Consider the following 19,058-nt stretch of genomic DNA (forward strand, 5'->3'; position numbering starts at 1 on the left):
ACCGGGAGCCTCCTATCCACCAGCCCCAGCCCCACAATCCCTGATGCTATGCTGCTGGCCTGACCACCTGTGTGCAGTGAGGGCGTGCCAGGGGTGATGAGGCAGCCAGGGAAGAGGCCCAGGCCTACAAAGAACTTGGTGCTAACCAGGCAGCTTCCCTCTAAGTTTGTAAAGACAGCCATCCACAGTTATGAGAAACAACAGCCCCACCTGAAGCTTGACACTGGCCACTCTTTTTCCCTTCAACTATGTTCCCTTCAGTTGCAAGAAATCACTCTGCTCCCTGGGAAAACCTAGTTTAGCCTCCAAGACCACCAATGGAGGCTTACAACTGTACCCAGGCCATCCCAGCTGAGGACACAATTGACTTACCTGTTTGAGGCAGAGCCCAGCAGCCACGGAGCCCCAGGGAGAAGGGGCTCACCATCAGGTCAGCATCAGGAGCCTCGCCTGGTGTTTGGGGCCACCTCATCTGTTACGCTGAAAGCAAATGAATCTGACATGTCTCCTGCACTTCCTGTGTTCATGAAAGCACACACTCTCTCCCAATCACAACACCTGCAGGGCCTCCACAAAGAGGAGGTAGTGCTAATGACAGGCACCACAGTAAGAGCTATGGACAGGGAGGCAACTGTGGGTGCAGACTTGGCACATACATACAGCACCAGCAGGAGCAGCCTTCCCAGATCCAGCAGGAAGCAGAAGCAGTATGTCCATGGCAGGTGCTTCTGATGTGTCCTCATGGAGCTGGAGCAAGTGCTTAATTCAAGTGCATCATTCCAGCATGTCAGCAGGAGCTGCTGGTCCCTCCCCAGAGGGCAGCACATGTGTGGTGATTGAGGAAACTGCACTGAGTAACTTCTTCAAAGCTGCACAGCTAATAAGAAGTGGAACCAAGATTCAAATCTAGAGCCAAGGTTCTTAATAGTAACCAGGATGTGTGTGGGCATTTCTGGGGAGAAGAGACTAGAGACGGGGGCTACTTAGGACAATCAACTCCAAGTGTGAGGCTAACAGAGAGCTAGGTCACCGCTTTCGTACAAACACAGACAATTTTGTTTAGAGGAAAAAGAAAAGCAACTGCATGTCCCATAGGCTTACACCATTAGTGTCGAGTTGAACACAAATGGATCCAAGTAATAGGAAGTGATGACACAATTAAAGATGAAATAAATGCATATCCACGTTGTGTATTTTGATGCCACTCTCCAAGTAGTTTGCAACTTACTGTACAAAGTTTAAGTAGGGCTTTGTGTTGTATGTAAAGCACAATCCAAACCGTGCATGCTCTGAAGGGCATTGACCAGCAGCAAGCACTGTATGGGTGGTGGGTTTATTTTTCCTTTTCTTACGCAAGCACGTTTACACCACATAAATATGAAGGACAGTAGCCAAATGGCGCTGTGCTAATGGATGGGAACAGAGAGGTTCCGTCGAGCTGGGCAGTTCAGGACAGCACTGCCTCCTGACAGTATCTCGTCCTAAGAAATGCTCCCTTTGAGAACACACCTCCGGGAGATGTGCAGTTGGTACACTTACTTTTACTGTTTCCTTTGGGTTGATTGTAGCCTGTCTTTAGTTTCCATTTATAGTTAGGTTTTGATTGAAAGAACTGTATTATAAATCCTTCAAAGCTTAACAAAGCTGCCCTGGCTGAATAACTGGTCACCTTCCTAAAGGTCTCTTGTAAGAATTCTTTGTTACAAAGTATTTTAGACATACTGATTTATGATGGCATTTACAGAGTTTATGGTTAGGTCTGAAGGATTCACTTGTAAATTATGTAGATTTGAGTTACATTCATGCTAATTGTGTTAGTTCAGAAAAGTGTTTATATAGACATTAAAACACTGTGTTTTGGGAGACACTGCCTTCCATTAAATCTGCCTGTGGTTAGACCAGATGACTTCAGTCTCCCTCACTCCTTCGGAGCTTATTTTAATTAGTGTTTATGTAACCCCTTAAGTATATAATTATCTGTACGTATCTGCTCTACAGCCTTTAATTTGCTTTGACTCTTTTTTTGTTACATTGAAAGTTTTCTTCTTAGGATAGATACATGTCTTCTTCCTCCCCAAGCCTCAAAACTCCTGGCAAAATACTCTTTACATTGTGAAAACACACACACACACACACACACACACACACACACACACACACACACCAGGATTTTGTCTGACAGTAAGAGGTTCAAGTCAATTAGCGAGTTTCAAGTCTTGGAGCTTTGGAAGTATCTCATAGGAATCAAAAGTAAATGATTCCTCCCAGATACAAGTCATCTCTTGGGTAGTATCTTGTCTTCCAATTACTTGTTTATGCAGTCAAACGGCCACGTGTTCCTCTGAGAGTGCAAGTTAGAGGGAAATTCAACATCTAAACGAGCATTCGTGTGTAAAAGATTTTACTGTATCTAGAGGCTAAAGATAGTTTAAGCATTTACCCTATTTCTATGTTATTTACCTGTATTCTTATTCTTTTTTTTTTCAGCCTTTTCACTCAGAGCTCTCAGCAAAACTTTATTTTCCCCAGCCCATGTCTACAAGTATGTCTAGAATTCTTTTGTGTCCATCAGTTACCTTATTTATGAAAATCAGATAGTTTACAGTTTGAACTTCTCTAATGGTTAAACTGGAAGAGAGATGATTTTACACTGCAAAAGATTCTTCCCTTTACAAAAGGGACCAACCAAGGATCTCTCATCTCTTTGTGTAAATATTACTAAGCGCATCTGCAAGACGGAGAGAGTTCTGTGGAGAGGTGGTGGTGATGATAATACAATCACTGAAGGTACTTAATGCCACTCACCTGTACCCTGAAAAATGGTGGAGATGGCAAAGATTATGTTAGGTCTGTTTTATCACAGTTGAAAAATGTATCATTGAGCATCTCCTGTGGGCCTGCCCTGGGCTAGATGCTGTGGCCTTGGCCCTGGTGAGACAGACTCGTCACTGCCCACAGGTCCCGGTCTAGTGGGACAGTCCAGTCTACAGACCAAGTAATGCTTCACATGTGGCATGGTGCTGTGAAAGTTACGTAAGGTGCGTCGCTGTAACTGGAAATCTGGCATTAGGAAATTAATTTACATAGAGGGGCTCAGAGAAAGGCTAACATCACGAGGTGACATTAACAATGAGATGGGTTAGGCCATTAAGTAGGTGGGGAAGGGCTTCGGCATCGAGGGATCAGCCTGGTGAAAGCCTGTGAAGGCAGAAATTACTCAGTGTGTCTGAGCAACTCCAGGAAGGCCTGTGCGGCTGAAGAAATTTGGGGGAGTAAAGCGTGGGATGACAAGAGTTGGAGAGCAGTCAGCATCCACGTCATTCAGGTAAAGAAGGATCTGGATTTTACCTCAAGTAAAAGGAAAGCCACTGAGAAGTGTTTAGCAAGGAGCTGATCTTATTTATATTTTAAAAAGACCACTCTGACTGCAGCATAGAGGATAGGTTGAAGGGGAAAGAGTAGAAGCAGAGAGAATACGTAAGGAACTATTTGAGCACTTTCCCCTACTGCATCTAAAAACATAATTTAACTAAAAAACGCAACGGAAATGACATTTTTCAGGGGTATCTTTTAGGTGGAACAAATGAGAAATACATCTATCAGTATTGGATTGCTTAGTTTTATGAATCTTATTTTTTTTCTTTGACTTCTTTCTATGCCAGTACACTTAAATGTACTTTTCTTTGTATTCTTTCTGAATATATAGTGAATGATTTTTGATCAGCGAGATAATTTATGATAAAGTTATTTGTAACCTGTCTAACATTACTCATATCAAATGTATTACTATTGCTCTTATTAAACATCAAATGATAAAAATACTCTAAACAACATTTTGCTGGCTGAAAAGATGGTCCTAAATTATTGATTGTTGTCTTAGCATCAGAGGCAGATATTGTCTTTCCCTCCATCTTATTTGGACCACCCAATTCTTCCTCGGCTAATGGACCCTGGAGTCCAAAGAGGAGGTTCCTGGAGAAGAAGCGCATCTCTGGAGTGGGCTGCATACTTCAAGAGGTGTCTGTTTCAACACTAAAAAATTAAAACACTTGAATCACCAAAAACCAAGGACTGGCAGAAAACACGCACAGAACGAGAGCAGAGGTCCCATTATCAACAGTGACAGTAAAGTCACATGGATAAAATGTACCAAGCCATGCTTGGCCAGTGATGATCTCAGCCTTCACTTCATGAAGAAACCCTCTAAAGTCTAAGAAAATATTCCGTAACTGTGCCTACTGCGTAACTCAAACCCCTCACGGGCTGATCAAAATAGAAAACAGGGCTTTGTGTCCCTACTCTTAGGGCGGTGACTTGAGAGGTAGCTAAGCACTGTCATCCTACCTACAAAGCCCCCACACTCTTGTGCATGTCACTCTCCATCTACTTACAACCAGCAGCTCTCAGAAAATAGCTGAGAAGAAAGGGTGTGGATGAAGGAAGGTGGATACTGGTTTAAGGATATTAACTGTTGATTACTTTCCATTATAGGTTATTACAAGATATTTAATATAGTTCCCTGAACTATACAGTAAATCATTGTTGCTTATCTATTTGATGCATAGTGGTGTGTATCTGTCAGTCCCAAACTCCTAATTTATTCCTCCACCCAGTTCTCCCCAGTAACCATAAGTTTGTTTTCTACGTCTGTGAGTCTGTTTCTGTTTTGTATATATTCATTTGTATTATTTTCAGATTCCACATATACGTGATATCATAAAACCTTTGTCTTTGACTGGTTTTGCTTTTGATATTGTTTCAGAGAAGAGCGTCTAAACCAGAATATTTGCAGCACTATCACTCTTAGCTGCCTTTTGACTCCCAGTGAGAATTGGTGATAATCCAAGATCTACAGGCTCAAAATAGGCTAATTTAGTTATTGATGCTTATCTGACACCTGTGTTTTACTTTGAAGACCATGACTAACATGAGGGAAAGCAAGGGAGAATCGCCAGGTAGAGCAGATAAACTTGAGTGTTTCAAAAACAATCTCTGATTCTTCTAGCTGTTTTGGTAATGATTTTAAACCACTTTTGTTTATGCTGCTGTCAGGTCCCCCAGCCTGGAGCAGGAAGCTCCACCCAGACCTACTGGATCAGAAGTCTTGTTTCAACAGGCCCTCCAGGTGATTCTGATGGATGCTAACAAAACCACTGCCTTAGAGACTGGCTGAGTGAGAGCCCTGGAATGCTGGTATTCCACTGCTGACTGTCACAACGGTGGTTGATTCTTACTTTAAAGTATCTTCTGATTGAATGGCTTTCTATTAGCTAAAATATTGGAAATATTTGGAAACTATTCTTCCAAATCTGACTGGTTTAGACGTCAAAAGAACTTCACAGAACAGATTAAATCATTACATTGTTCTTTAAACAAAGCATGCAGAATGTCAACATAAGAAACATACAAAATCCAAGTGTCCTGGTTGAGATTAAAGAGTGATGGTGGTGGACCTTGAACCTTACTTGTTGACTTCCCCAAACCCTAAATCTTGCCCCTTCTCCATCCTTACAGCAGCCCTGAGGCATGTCTCAGGAGCTTCTGCAGGATACACTTTGAAAATCACCGGCTCTTAAGGTTAGTCACCTGGCCCTTAATTACATACTGCCTTCGCCTTGTATCAAAACTTCTCAGGTTCCATAACTTCCTAGAACCATTCAAAGAACTCAGGGAAACATTTTATTACATTTGTCAGTTTATTTAAAGGATACAGCTCAGGAACAGCCAGATAGAAGAGATTCACCGTGCGCAGTTTGAGGGGTGGGGGGAAGCGCGTGGAGCTCCCACGCCCTCTCTTGAGCGCACGGCCCTCGCTGCACTGTGATGCACCACCCACCTGGGAGCCCTCCGCACCCTACCATGTGGGGGTCTTTATGGAGGTTCCATTATGTAGGATTAGGTCACTGAACTCAATCTCCAGCGCCCCGCCTCCTCTCTGGATATCCAGTCCCTCTTTCCTCTGAGACTGAAAGTTTAAACCCTCTAGTCACATAATTGGTTCCTCTGGCAACCAGCCCCCATCCTGATGCTATTCTAGGGACCCACCAAGAGTAGAATAAACTCAAGTATGGTTGAAAGGGGTTTGTTATGAACAACAGAAGACATCCATATCACCTCTATTACTCAGGAAATTCCAAGGGTTTTAGAAGATCTGTGTCAGGAACCATTGACAAAGACCAACGTGTAGTTCTTATTGTATCATTTTGTGTGATTTTATCATTGCTTTTTGTTTAATTTATGCATGGCCTGAATCCTTTCCTGAACGAGGCAGGAGAAATTATCATGAAGTACTAAATAATATAAAGAGATGCACGCAGAGCAGACATACAACCAAACCAATATAGCCTGCAAGCTAGCCAGGAAACGAAAGGCACGGGTTCTGTGTGCAGTATATTTCTTGTCTTTTCCGTAGTTCTTATATTTGTCCATGTCAATTACATGGAAGAAGGAATAGAACTAGTATACAGAAGACAGAGCCCAGCAAGGGGACAGTGAGGGTCAGAACTATTCATGTGGTTCTCAACTTTCTTTTTTTCACTCAAAGAGAACTATTATTTTTCTCCCATGGACCCTATATTTAAGAAGATTTTATCTACTAGATTAACTTACTGAGTAATAAATTATTTCTCCTAATTGTAGTCATTGTAGATATTGATTATGCATTCTCAATGGGGGCAAAAATTGGTTCTTATGGAGTGGGTGAAAATATTTTACTCTTTATATATAAAGCACAGATATACAGATACACAAAAAGATATGTATAGTAACATAAAAACGTATGAAATATATCTATGGCATTAAAATTTCATTGGAAAGTGATCAGGAAGAAAAAGTATGCTTAAAAAGATTCCTTGGAGGACGATGAGTCAAAAAAAAAAAAAGAAATGATGCATTCATATGAATGATTTCCAATCAGAAGATTTGATCTGTGTGAATTTACCAGTATTACAACACTCAGCTGGAATTTCTGTCAAAAGTAAATAAGTGTCATATCTCAGTTTGTGGGTAAATGTAATTGGTCATTCAACAGTGAGCATCTTGCCAGGCAGTGTTCTGGATAATAGTAATACAAAAGGATAAAAGAGCCTTGCCTCCAAAGAGCTTACACTCTGGTCAAAAGGGATAGCACACAAATGAATAAAGGTATGTATAATATATCAAACAATGATAAGGCATTACAAGAAAAATAAAGAAGGGATACAGATTGACAGAGAGAAAGGGTGTGTGATTTCATATCAAGTGACCAGTTAGAGAAGGCTCTCTTTGGTACAATGAAATTTAAGTTGAGCCCTGAGGCTTTGAGGCAGAAACTGCTGGGATAACAGGGGGAAGAAAGTTCCAGGGAGAAAGCAGATGTTCAAAGGACCTGAGGTAGGAGTGGGCTCAGCTTGTTGGAAGTAAAGAGGCCAAAGGAGCAGAAAGAGGATGAACAAAGGGAAGGAGTCAGAGATGGGATCAGATCCCAAGTAAGAGGGGAAGCTGGGGAGGGGGAACAAAATCACATCACTGAGTGAAACAGGAAGAATTTGAAGAGGCTGAAGAGAGGAGCTCAGGATGTGATTCCCATCTTCAGAGGTTAGGCTGGCTACCTTGCAGAGAACAGACCTTAGCTTGGTCAATGTGGAAGAGAGGAAACCAATTAGAAGGCTACTGCAATAGTCCAAGCAAGAAATGGCAGAGACTGGACTAGCATATTCAAATTTGGGATATATTTTTACAAAATATTCTTTTGAGAAATCCAAAACAGCTCAATGTCCCCATGAGAAAAGTTTCCAAATTGGGAAATACAGTATTAGCCAAAAGTTCTAGGTCTTACTTGGGGGGAGTCTTTGGTAATTCTTCAGGCTGGCAAAAAACAAATCCACAAATCTTGCTTTTTCTTTCATAGGAAAATTTTGTTTGTGGCTGGATTGAATTACTATTTGGACAAAGGGTAGTTCTTATTAAAAGACAAGCTTTGTATATTTTGTTACATGGATGTCCTTTATTTTGGAAGCTCTCAATATTTCCATAATTGAAAGTGGTCTAGGTTGGTGTAATCTGTTACGTAGCTTTTGAAGTGCAGTTGTATACCCAGGGCTCACAAAGTATGTGATGAGCATTAGTGAGTCTTCCCAGGCAAATTTTAAAGTTACTTCTGGCATTGATCAACTGTTATGCTTAATGTGGTGAAACTTTCTTCCAGATAAAACCCGAGTTTGGCTCTGAAGTCTGTTTTCCAATAGCTATTAATCAATTTTGCAAGCTGCCTCAAATTCTTTTTGGCAAAACACTGTCATAAATAAGTAAAAATAATCATTGGTTAGTCCGGAAGTGGCGAAGTACAAGCTAGTATACGTGCAAGGCAGCAGGGCTGGGACCTATTTCTGCTCATAGGAAAGACTGATACTTCTCTGTGGTTATGTGGGGCATATTTCTCATTCATCACCCTCAGGCTAATACAAAGGGTCTACTATCAAAATAAGGACATTTCATGAGATGTACACTGTCACTTCACTTCAGCCACGACTTGAGATCACTGGTTAAGGGTAACAAAGAATGTTTTCAGAATGGGCCTGTATCTCTTACAAAGAATAGGATTTATAGGGGACAAAAATTAACAACACTTTTAAAATAGAGACAAACAGGCTTCCTCCTTTGTGGAGTATAAATAAATTATATTACTAAGTTATATGTATATTGAGAATATATTTGTATTCTATATTAAAGGTTTTGTTTGCTCTGTGTGTGCATGCATTCAAAATATATTTTTAAGTATAAAAAATAATTTGGCTTATCTTATACTTCATGTAAAGAGAAAAAAGAGCTGGCAGGCCTAAGAGTGAGAAAGGTCATAAAATATTTATTAAACTGTGGACCACAAGATCAAGATTGGGCTAAGATCAGACTCATGTTAAAAGCAGTCGAGCCAGCAAGCCACCAAAAGAGAGCCCGGTTTCTCCCGTCCTGATTGCCAGTGCACAGGCTGGAGGTCTAGGGGCCTAATTCTCCATGGAAAGTTTAATTCACTTGAATGCCTACTGCAGAAGAGAGAAGCCCATGAAACAAGGCCAGCGAAGCAGCTGCCACTTGCACATCAAGAACTGAGGTGCAGGGTTGGGGGAGGGAAAAAGCTCAGTGGTAGAGTGCATGCTTAGCATGCACAAGGTCCTGAGTTCAATCCCCAATACCTCCATTTAAAAAAAAAAGCATTGAGGGGGATAGCATTATGTTTATAATCTTTAGGGAAGCACATGAAGAAAAGGAAGGTCTGGAGGAAGAGGGATAGTCCACGGCTCTGTTGAAATCCTGCTATGGCCACAAAACCCACAAATCCCTAACCCCTAAGTGCTGTGTGAGAGTCTCTTCCACACCAACTATACAAATAAAGCATCTGAGGAGTTTTAAGAAGAAGAACCCTAGAATCTATGTGGCATATAACTATATTATCCATGAATAAAGTGTTTTAATTTAAAACAATCACTATGTTTCCCATCTACCTATCTATATTTTAACTGATATATATCAGCTATAAATATATACATATATGGTTTATATATATCAGTTATAATTTAAGAATTTCATAAAAATATGTTAATAAGCAATGAAACCACCTCATAGTTCGAACTGGTTTTCGTCTTTAAAAAATATTATCTTCAAAAACTAAATAGAAGTTAAATCTCTTTTTAAAACAGCATGTGGGAGGTAGAAAGTAAAATAATTAAAAAATACCATTAAGGTGAAGGGAGGAAAAAGCAAGCCCTAATAGTCATATTTTTATAGACCCCTGAGAGCTCAAGACTTTAACTTCTGGTGTTTCAGGAAGTCAGCTCTGCTCTGCACAGGCCAAGACTGGGAGCCCATTTACAGGATTTGAAAACTTTAATGGAAGTTCTAAAGTTTGCAGCTCTGGAGATTAAGCAGCACAGTAAAAGCACTGTTAAACTCAGCAAGGGCCTCCAAATCTTAGGGGGTCTTCTTTTTAACTCCTGCTCTTCAGAGTAACTTTCTGTAGTTGTTTTTGTCCTTATATGGAAAAAGAATGTATTTTGCTGGGAAAAAAACAAAAATAATGAACTAGATTTATGGCTAATTTCTCTCAGTTGTCTTCCTCCATGAGACCTTAATCTAAGAGTTTCAAAGAAATAATGGGGCCTAGAGACAGCAGAACTGCAAATACTCCATAGGAAACATTTCATTTTTATGTTGCATGTTTTAGCATTGTAAACTGCCTTCTTTCCACCAAGAACTGGGCAGTGAATTTCTTTCTGAGTAAGGAGGTGACTGAAGCAGTTTGGAGATCATGGTAATATTGTATCATAGTTATTTCCAGATTTGGTGACTGACCTTTAGTTACATAAGAGAGTGCCTTGTTTTTGGGAAATGCACACTCAAGTGGTTATAGTTAATGGGGCATCATGACTATGATTTACTCAAATGGCTCTGGGGAAAAAAAAACAGCAAAGAGGGAGAGAGGATGATAAATCAAATGTTGTAAGATGTTAATGACTGGATGAGGAAATAAGGAAGTTTTTTTAGGATTATTCTTGCAACTTTTCTGTAAGTTTCAAATGATTTCAAAATGAAAAGTAAAACAAAATTTTAAAGGGCACAGTTTGAAGAGCTTCCAAATGGCCAAATGTTGGACTATCTGAAGCTCAAAGAAACGACTGTAATTTTTACTCAATGAATAAATAAGAATCTCTGAGTCCACAATGATCCTTAATAAAGGATGAAAGAAAGCAAGAAAGGGAAAGGGAGGAAGGGTGGACGGAAGAAAGGAAAGGAGGAAAAGAAGTTCTTACCAGCACTGGAGGCTACTATTATGCCAACGTCTTAATCTGAAATTTTTTAGAAAAAAAAATGAGCCATTTACCATGTTGTTGCCACAAATAATCAATCAATGATCTATAATAAGGAAGAGAAGAGAGTTTTATTCAAGCCTAACTGAGGGCTATAGCCTGGGAGACAGATTCAAGAAGCACTTTAACTGTATTCCATCAGACTACCAAATGGGGGAGGTGTATCTAGGCAAAAACTGCAAAGTTTCATCAGATGTTTGTCAAGAATCAGGACTGGAGCTGGCAAGAAGTAAAGGTGCTTGTTAAACAAGGGCTGGTTGGGACCCGAAATGGTTGCAGTTTTAAGTTACAGCCTTGAGACCATAAGGTTGCAGCTGGCAGCTGCTAGCAGATATTATTTTGAAAATGGCTGGTGGTGTCCTTGAGTTTGATACAGTTCATAAAATTCAAGTTCTCAGTGATACAGGAACATGTCTGAAACCACATCCATAGTGACCATCTGACTTCATTTTGGATGCCTGACCCACAGTTTCTCCAATTTGATTTTTAAATGTTCTTAAATATGTCATCACTGTCTTTCGAGAAGAATTATCACCATCACCACTTGCTGAGTGAAAGGAAGATTTTCTTCTCAGGAGAAAGCCAGCTCATACATGTTGGAGAAATGACAGACTGAAAAAAAAAATCACCATTTGACAACCGCCAAAGAAATAATCAGTTATGCAAGGATCATCAACGCATGCTGGGAAATGTGTATGTGTGTGTGTAAACACATAGGTAGAAAGATAAAGATGGTAAAATGTTAATCATATTGTTATTGAGTCTATGACATGGGTGTGTAGACAATCTCTGTATCATTCCTTCAATTTCTTTGTATACCTGAAAACACACACATTCAAAAGCTTCTCCAATACCAGGGCCCCTGCATGTTTGACTAGAGTTTAGAAACCAGGAGATAATCTATCCCATCAGTTGTTAGAAAACTAGGCTGTTTTTATTACTTTGCCTACCCCCTCAACCAGAAAATACACCATGGAGGGATTTTCTGCTGGCTCCTGAATTTAACCAGAGAGCTTAACTCCTGAGAGCTGCATGATTTGCTTGGCTGGTGGGCAGAAGTGTTCATGAAATGAGAAAAAGTGGCATAGGAGGTTCTGTTCTCGAGCTCCCCCGGTGATGCGTACTCTTTGGCACAAAGCAGAGAACCAGGCAGATTGATATTCTGAAACCAGAAATTAAACATCCAGCTGCACTCTCTACTCTTATTAATACACACCTATCTCAAGAAAAGTCGGAGGAAATAGTTAACATTAGATTGTGCCTTGGATTCACGGATAAACATTCTGGTATTCTCTTCACCTCAGAACTATCTCCATGGTGGTACAGAGCAAGGAGAAAACTCATCAATTCTAGCAAAACTTTAGTGTTGTTCCCAAACCAACAAATCCTGTTAGCTCATCTCCAAAGAAAATGTCTACTGTTTCCAAAGCCATTCAATGAAAAGCTCTTACTTAAAGTAAATAAAATTATTTTTGCATAAACATAATAGAGGGATCTTTAATGTTCCAATTCTTGATGCAAAATATATTTATCTTAATCATATCTAAATATGTGAATCATACCATGTCTAAACATGACAATGTGTATAAAAACAGATCTGACCTACAATGGCACTGCTTACGTGGCCACACAACCTACTGCTCCCTGGGGACCGGAGGTCCACTTCAGTGATAGTATTTAGCAAACTGAAACATATTGCTATTATATGCTAGAATTGGGCCATCCGTCATGGGCCTGCTGCAAACTCTCAGATAGAATAAGCCAGCTCTGCAATCTTGTGCAGCAAAACTCCCAAACGGTGTAGGAGGAGAACATAGCCGAAAAACAGAATTGCACTAAATTGTAACTTCCAGGGAGAGTTTGTTGGGGAAGCAGCATAAACAACTCCAAGGAAAACTTCCAAGGACCCTTGCTTTATACACATCAATCCTTAAAATAATGGGTTTGGAGGAGCGCTCGTTTTAGCATTCTGTAACTCTTTAATTATGCCTTAAGGGAGTGGTGGTGTCCAACATGGGATGCACACTCCTATGGGTGTGCATGAGAGCGTTCACTGGAGAACTTCTATTTCTGTTTATTCATCTAAACACAAGATGGGAGGTAAATTTTACCAATATTTAATACACAGGGTGACACTGGAGGCAACCCTCCAGCTATGTGTAGGCTGCTGTTGGCTCGTGGCCTACTTACTGCACAACAAGAAAAACCCAAGGGGAGAGCGGGGTTTCACCATGCACGTGCTGACACAGGCCATCAGCATTCAGTCTATTTGGATAGAATGCTGTTTTGCCTGACCCAGTGAAGCTAGGTCACACATTACCAATTGAAAGGTTTGGGCATTCTGAAAAAGAGCCAATACTAAAACAAATGTAAAAATACTTCCTGTACCCTGACCTAACTGAGCAGTGAATCCATAATTAGATGTCACTTTCAAGCCACTCGAATCTAAAGAACCTAAAGGTGGCAGAACTACTTCTCAAAGGCAATGATAAATAGTAACATTTATTATTTCACTAATCCACAGACAGAGCTGTCAAAGTTTGGGTTTTAACAGTTTTGAACTGTATGTGGTTCTCTGTACTGGGGCTAATTTCTATGTTGAAGGTACACAACCACAATAACTAATTATAAGGACCAAACAAGTCCGTTCCACCCAACGAGGTGATTTGTGCAACAGCAGGCGCCCTGAAATTGTGGTTCTCACCAGCAAAGGCTGTAGGGACAACAGCTGCCTTGGTAACCCTCAGTCACATTTCAGGTGCTTTTGTATTTGATTTTGGATAAGACACTGAAATCAATGCCATTTACCTTAAACCTCCCTCTCTTCCAGGAACATTTGGGAGAGAGGCACATTTCTCATTCTAACCATCAGTTCTCAGAAGTTTACACATAGAAGACAGACTGTAATAGAAACCAATGACAATGACCTGATCTTTGCTCCGTGTGTGCACTGTGGTGAGTCTGCTGCATGCATTGTCTATCTCATCACACAATGTTTCTCAAGAAGTTTTATGACTCTGACCACATCTTATCTTAAAACCACCATGACTTAATATCCTAATTCACATAAGCCAAATACACGGGCAGGCTTTCTTTTCCCTGACAACTATTAACAAGCACAAGTTTTCTTTATGTAGATATTTCAGGCTTGTTTTCACTATTCCAACTTTTAAGAGATCCCTGAATCTGCTTTCAATTTCTTCCACGTGAAGCTTTTTAAACTTTAAAAATATGTGTATGAAAGACCTTCTCCCTAGTACCTCTGTCCTTCCAACTGAAGCCCAGCCGAGGGACCATGTGAGGCCTGGAGTCACTCTTAGTGTCCCCTGGGCCCTGCTGGGATTGCTCAGAAATGCAGCTCAAAACAAGTGGTAAATGTAGCCAGGCTACATTCTGGCTCAGTAAGGACCCTAGAGATTCGTGGAATATGTATTACCTTATTGCAAGGTTTCGTCTCTGGAAAGAGGGAAGGTTAAGTGTAACGACCATTCAGGAGAACTTAATGTGGGCCCTGTGGCTCGCTAAGTGCTAATATATTTCTTATTTCACACACTTGAAGGTTCCAGAGTTACAGGACCTCAGTTCAAATCCCATTACCTCACTTACGAGCTGGGTGACTTGGACCTCGGTTTCCTCACCAAGAAGGGAAGGATAATAGTAATACCTACTTTATAGGATTGCTAGGAGGATTGAATGAATGATTTTTTTTCCTAGATAAAGTGCTGAGAACATGCCAGTTGCATCGTAAGCTGTCTAGGAAAAACACTCCTGTATTGTCCATTAAAATACTCAACTTCTGTACTTTTCGTTACGAGGACTGCGGCTACTGAGAACCAGGTTGTAGAAAGGTCCACCTCAAATAAATCTGAGCTTTAGTTCTTTTACCTCCCCTTTGCCTGGAACAATAGTGTCATTAATCCATTATTGGTTTGAAATGTTATTTCTTTATTGGCTTATTAAGAGATATTATCCTGAATACTACAGGCTTGTGAAATAGTATTACTATAAATTATAATTCCTGCAGTAAACCTGTGTTAAATCAATTATTGGCGAAGAAAATCTCAGCCTCTGAGCATAATCTGCCTCCAAATAAAACATCTGTGCTTCTGACCAACCATCTCCAAATTAAAGGTTCCCATGAGCCCTTTCTTGAGTTTGATTAATTTGCCAGAGTGGCTCACAGAACTCACGGAAACAGTTTACTTCCTAAATTACTAGTTTATGGTAAAAAAGATAGAACTCAGGGACAGCCAGATGGAAGAGCTGCAGAGGGCGAGGTGTGTGGGAAGGGGTGAAGCTTCCACGCCCTCTCTGGGTGGGTCATTCTCCTAGTGCCTCCTCTTGTTCACCAGTCTGGAAGCTGTCTGAACCCTGTCCTTTCTTGAGTTTTTATGGAGGCTTCATGGAGTAAGACGATTGATTAAATCATTGGGCGCCTGTGATTGATTCAAGCTCTAGCCACCACCCTCCCCTCCCTGGAGGTTGGGGGTAGGTAGGGCTGAAACTTCCAACCTTTTCATTACTTGCTTGGTTCCCCTGCAGACCAGCAGCCATCCCTAGGGGCTTTCCAAATGTCACCTCCTTAACATGAACTCTGGGTGGCTGGAAGGGGTTTGTTATAACAAAAGATACTGTTCATGAAAAATTAATCAGTTGATCTAAGAAAGAAATGGCAACTTTTATTTGAGCTAAATTTGAGGATTGTAACCCAGCAAGAGCATCTCAGAAAGCTCTGAGAACTGTTCCACTGGTTAGAAATCAAGGCACAACTATATAAGGTTTTTGAGACAGAGGGCTATACATCAAATGCTATATTGTTGACATTTTACATAATCCAGATTTAAGTCACCCTGGTGGGTCATGTGACGCCCTACAAGATCAAGAAGGAATGTTATCTTTTAAGGAGCTGTTTTGTTGATGCTAGAAGAATGTTGCTCTTCAGAGTTAAGTAGGAATTCCTGCCGATGGGAGAGGTTTGGTGGATGCATAATCCAGATACACGATGCACAGTGCAGGGAGAGAGGAGGCCAAAGGGTAGAGGAGAATCTTTTTATGTCTAAAATCTTCTTGTCTTGCCATAAAATAGGAAATTTGTTTCACAATACCTTTATCACTTTTATCACTTAGGAAATTCCAAGGGTTTTAGGAACTCTGTGCCAGGGACAGAGACGGAAGACCAAATATATGTTTCGTATTATTAATCACAATATCACATAAGCACTCAACACATGTTGGTTATTTTAATCTAGATTCTCATAACAACCCTATGAGGCAGATATTATTACTCTCCTTTTACAACTGAGAAAATAAGTGCAGAGTAATGAAGCTGTCTTCTTGGGTCACGCAGCAAGTAAGTGATGATGTGTGTATCTGTACCTCAGCTAGCTGGTCTGACTCTGGCATTTAGGTTCTTCTGTCTCTACCACACAGCTCCAAGAGAGGAAATATACATGTTAGAAACGAGAACCAAACAGAACTTTATGAAACTGAGGGGGCCCTGCGGGGCTCTCTCAAGGAACAAAAAGCCTTTCCATGCTTCCTCATTTCTTGTTTGTAGGAAAAGACTTTAGTCTTCTAGATCTTCCCTGAGTTCCAAAGGGCAGATTTAGGCAGTTACTAATTAGGGAAGTGAGGGAATGCAGAAAAAGAGGAAAAGCAGCCAGGAAACAATAGTGCAGCAATAAGCCAGAGTCCTAGTTTCTCCTCAAGTGATATCCACAAAAATCTGATACACATCTTTGAGTTGTTCTACAGGAACCATGGTCCCAACCCAGGTGGAGGATGGAAACTTCAGGCTGAGCACAAGATCCCTGGAACACTGCCCTGTTACCTCCCCACCAACCAATCAGAAGAAAGTCACACCCCCTGCAGCCCTCACCCCACATGCTGCCTTTAAAAATTCTTCCCTGAAAACCACTGGGGAGTTCAGTCTTTTGAGCACAAACTGCCCAGTCTCCTTGCTGGTTCTGCAGTAAACCTTTCTCTGCTCTAAACTCTGACATTTCAGTTTGTTTGGCCTCACTGGACAACGGGCACGTGGACTTGGATTTGACAACACAGAATAGAGAAGGCTATCTGTGTATTGTCTGACCTTCGTTTCTATTTTGGTCAAAATATCTGGAAATCAGATTTGACCTAAATCCATTCCAGAATGCTGGGCAGTTAATTAGTCATGAGCGCTGGGCAGGCAGGAGGAAACACCTGGGCTCTGCCCATGACTCCACCCTGTGGCCTTCTATCTCAGGAAACCTGGGGTTAGCCCTCTGGTTGGGACTTCCCCATACTGGGGCTCTGAGCCAATCTGGCTGAAACCAGTCTGCTGCAACTGGGCAGTAAGGCTCCTGAGAGAACCCTAAGACCACCAAATGCTCATCATAATACAATTAGCACTGCGGCTTTGGCCTCTCTGTGGGCTTTTCTGTATACATTGTGGGAACGGACATGTGCAATAAGGAAAAGGTTATAAAACCCACACTTGCCACTCAAATGATGTCAACTATCAAGTTAGCTTAAGACAGCCCCTAGGCGATTGAATAAAAGGAAGAGAAATGGAGGAAACTGGGGCTGTCTCCCTCACTGGAAAAGCCCGCTTTCAGTTCTTGAAGGTGTACTTCTGCTTTGCTAATAAAATCTGTAACTGCATAACAGTTCCATTTCCCGCCTGAATTTTTTTCTTTTGGGCAAGACAAGAACAGAGGCCCCCTCCACGGTAACAAGAATATAATGATTATCATAATGAATTGTGAGCTCTAAATTTTGAGAAGCTGCTTTATGAGACGTGGGAAAATCTAATGGTTTCTTCAGGAATATGTAATAGCTACGTATGGAATGTGGCTTTGGAGTTCCAGTTTCAATTGTAATACTTTTATTCTTGTTATTGTTTATATAGTAACCAATGTAAATATCTACCCAAGTTCTGAATTACTTACTGCTTGTCCCACAGCTTTTTTGTTTCTTTGTTTACTTCCACATATGCTTGTGTGACAAAGACCAGAAAAAAAACTAAGCTTTTTTTTTTTAAAGAATTGAGATGGTTTACTTCTATAAGCAAGAATCCTTTGAAATTGAGAGAGCTAGCAAGTAACAACAATGTAGCATACTTTTCTTTTTTCCATGCTGTAGATAACCAGAATATTTCAGGCACCACATCTAATCTCTTACATAAGTCTTATGCAAGAGATGTGAGCCAGTTTTTTCCTGAAACAGTGCCAGAGCTAATTCAGATATTGGAGGGCCTTTGCCTCCTAATATTCCTGGTAAGCATGGCATACACTTGCTTACTTAGTTCACTCAGGTTATTTTTAAATCACTTGAGTAAACACACATATACAAACACATACACACACATTTATGAACATCCTTGCCAACACAGTGAAAGCTCATATTGTATTTGTTCAAGTATGCTTAGTCTGGGCAAGGAAGGGGAAAGAGAGAAAGATTTGGGATGATTAATGCTACTTCTTTAATGTTTCATAGAAACATATACAGTAACAGAAGACATTTTGGAAACAAACTATTAATATTTAATCAGGCCTTTGGCAGGACATAACTCCAGCGTGGAAGGCTAACAGCCCTGTTAAATGACTAAAGAATTTGAGTTTTCTTATTTTAAGAGTTGGGAGAGTTAGGCAACTAAAGTTGAGTGACTCCGTCCAAGGACAAAGAGAAAATCAGAAACAGAGATAGATTAGGTCTCAGAGAGCATGTTTGGTCTACCAGGGCATCTGGGAGTGTTGCATCACAACTTTGTATCTTCTCTAACACATGACTTGTGTTAGCTGGCTAAGCAGAAACAAGTCCTGTTAAGATGCGTTTGGGTGGGGTGCCTTTTTCTCCATGGCAAGGTAGAGCACACACTCTTAAATCCAAGTATCAAGTTGAGTCCAGCCAAATATCTATCGTAAAAGATGAGTAAACAAAACCCTCAATTAAACAGAGTCTGGAGACCAGAAGTGGGTGTTCTCAGGCACTGTGCTGATGGCAGCATCCAACCGGAAGAAGACAGACTCCTTCTCTTTCATGGCAAGGACTCAGCCAAGGAAAAGCCATGGACTCCTGGTGTCCTGCAGCCCTCCCAACTTCCTTTTCCTCTCTATAAAAGCATTCTCCTTCCCTTGCTGAGCGGGGACTTGCCCATGGCTCACCATGATTACAGACTCTGAATTGTAATTCTCTACTGATCCTGAATAAACTCATCTTTGCTGGAGAAGTATCTGG

General features: G+C 40.8%; 1 long non-coding RNA gene across 1 annotated transcript in view; it reads right to left on the minus strand.

Moving 5' to 3' along the window:
• Positions 1 to 3,599: 3,599 nt before the first annotated feature.
• LOC116285709 (uncharacterized) overlaps positions 3,600 to 19,058 on the minus strand; it is a 28,998-nt gene continuing 13,539 nt past the window's right edge. The window contains exon 3 of the long non-coding RNA XR_012064481.1: positions 3,600 to 4,032. This is a non-coding gene — a long non-coding RNA (uncharacterized lncRNA). The remainder of the gene's footprint in view (positions 4,033 to 19,058) is intronic.

This window comes from Vicugna pacos, chromosome 26, assembly GCF_048564905.1.
Source record: "Vicugna pacos chromosome 26, VicPac4, whole genome shotgun sequence".
Classification (NCBI taxonomy): Eukaryota; Metazoa; Chordata; class Mammalia; order Artiodactyla; family Camelidae; genus Vicugna; species Vicugna pacos.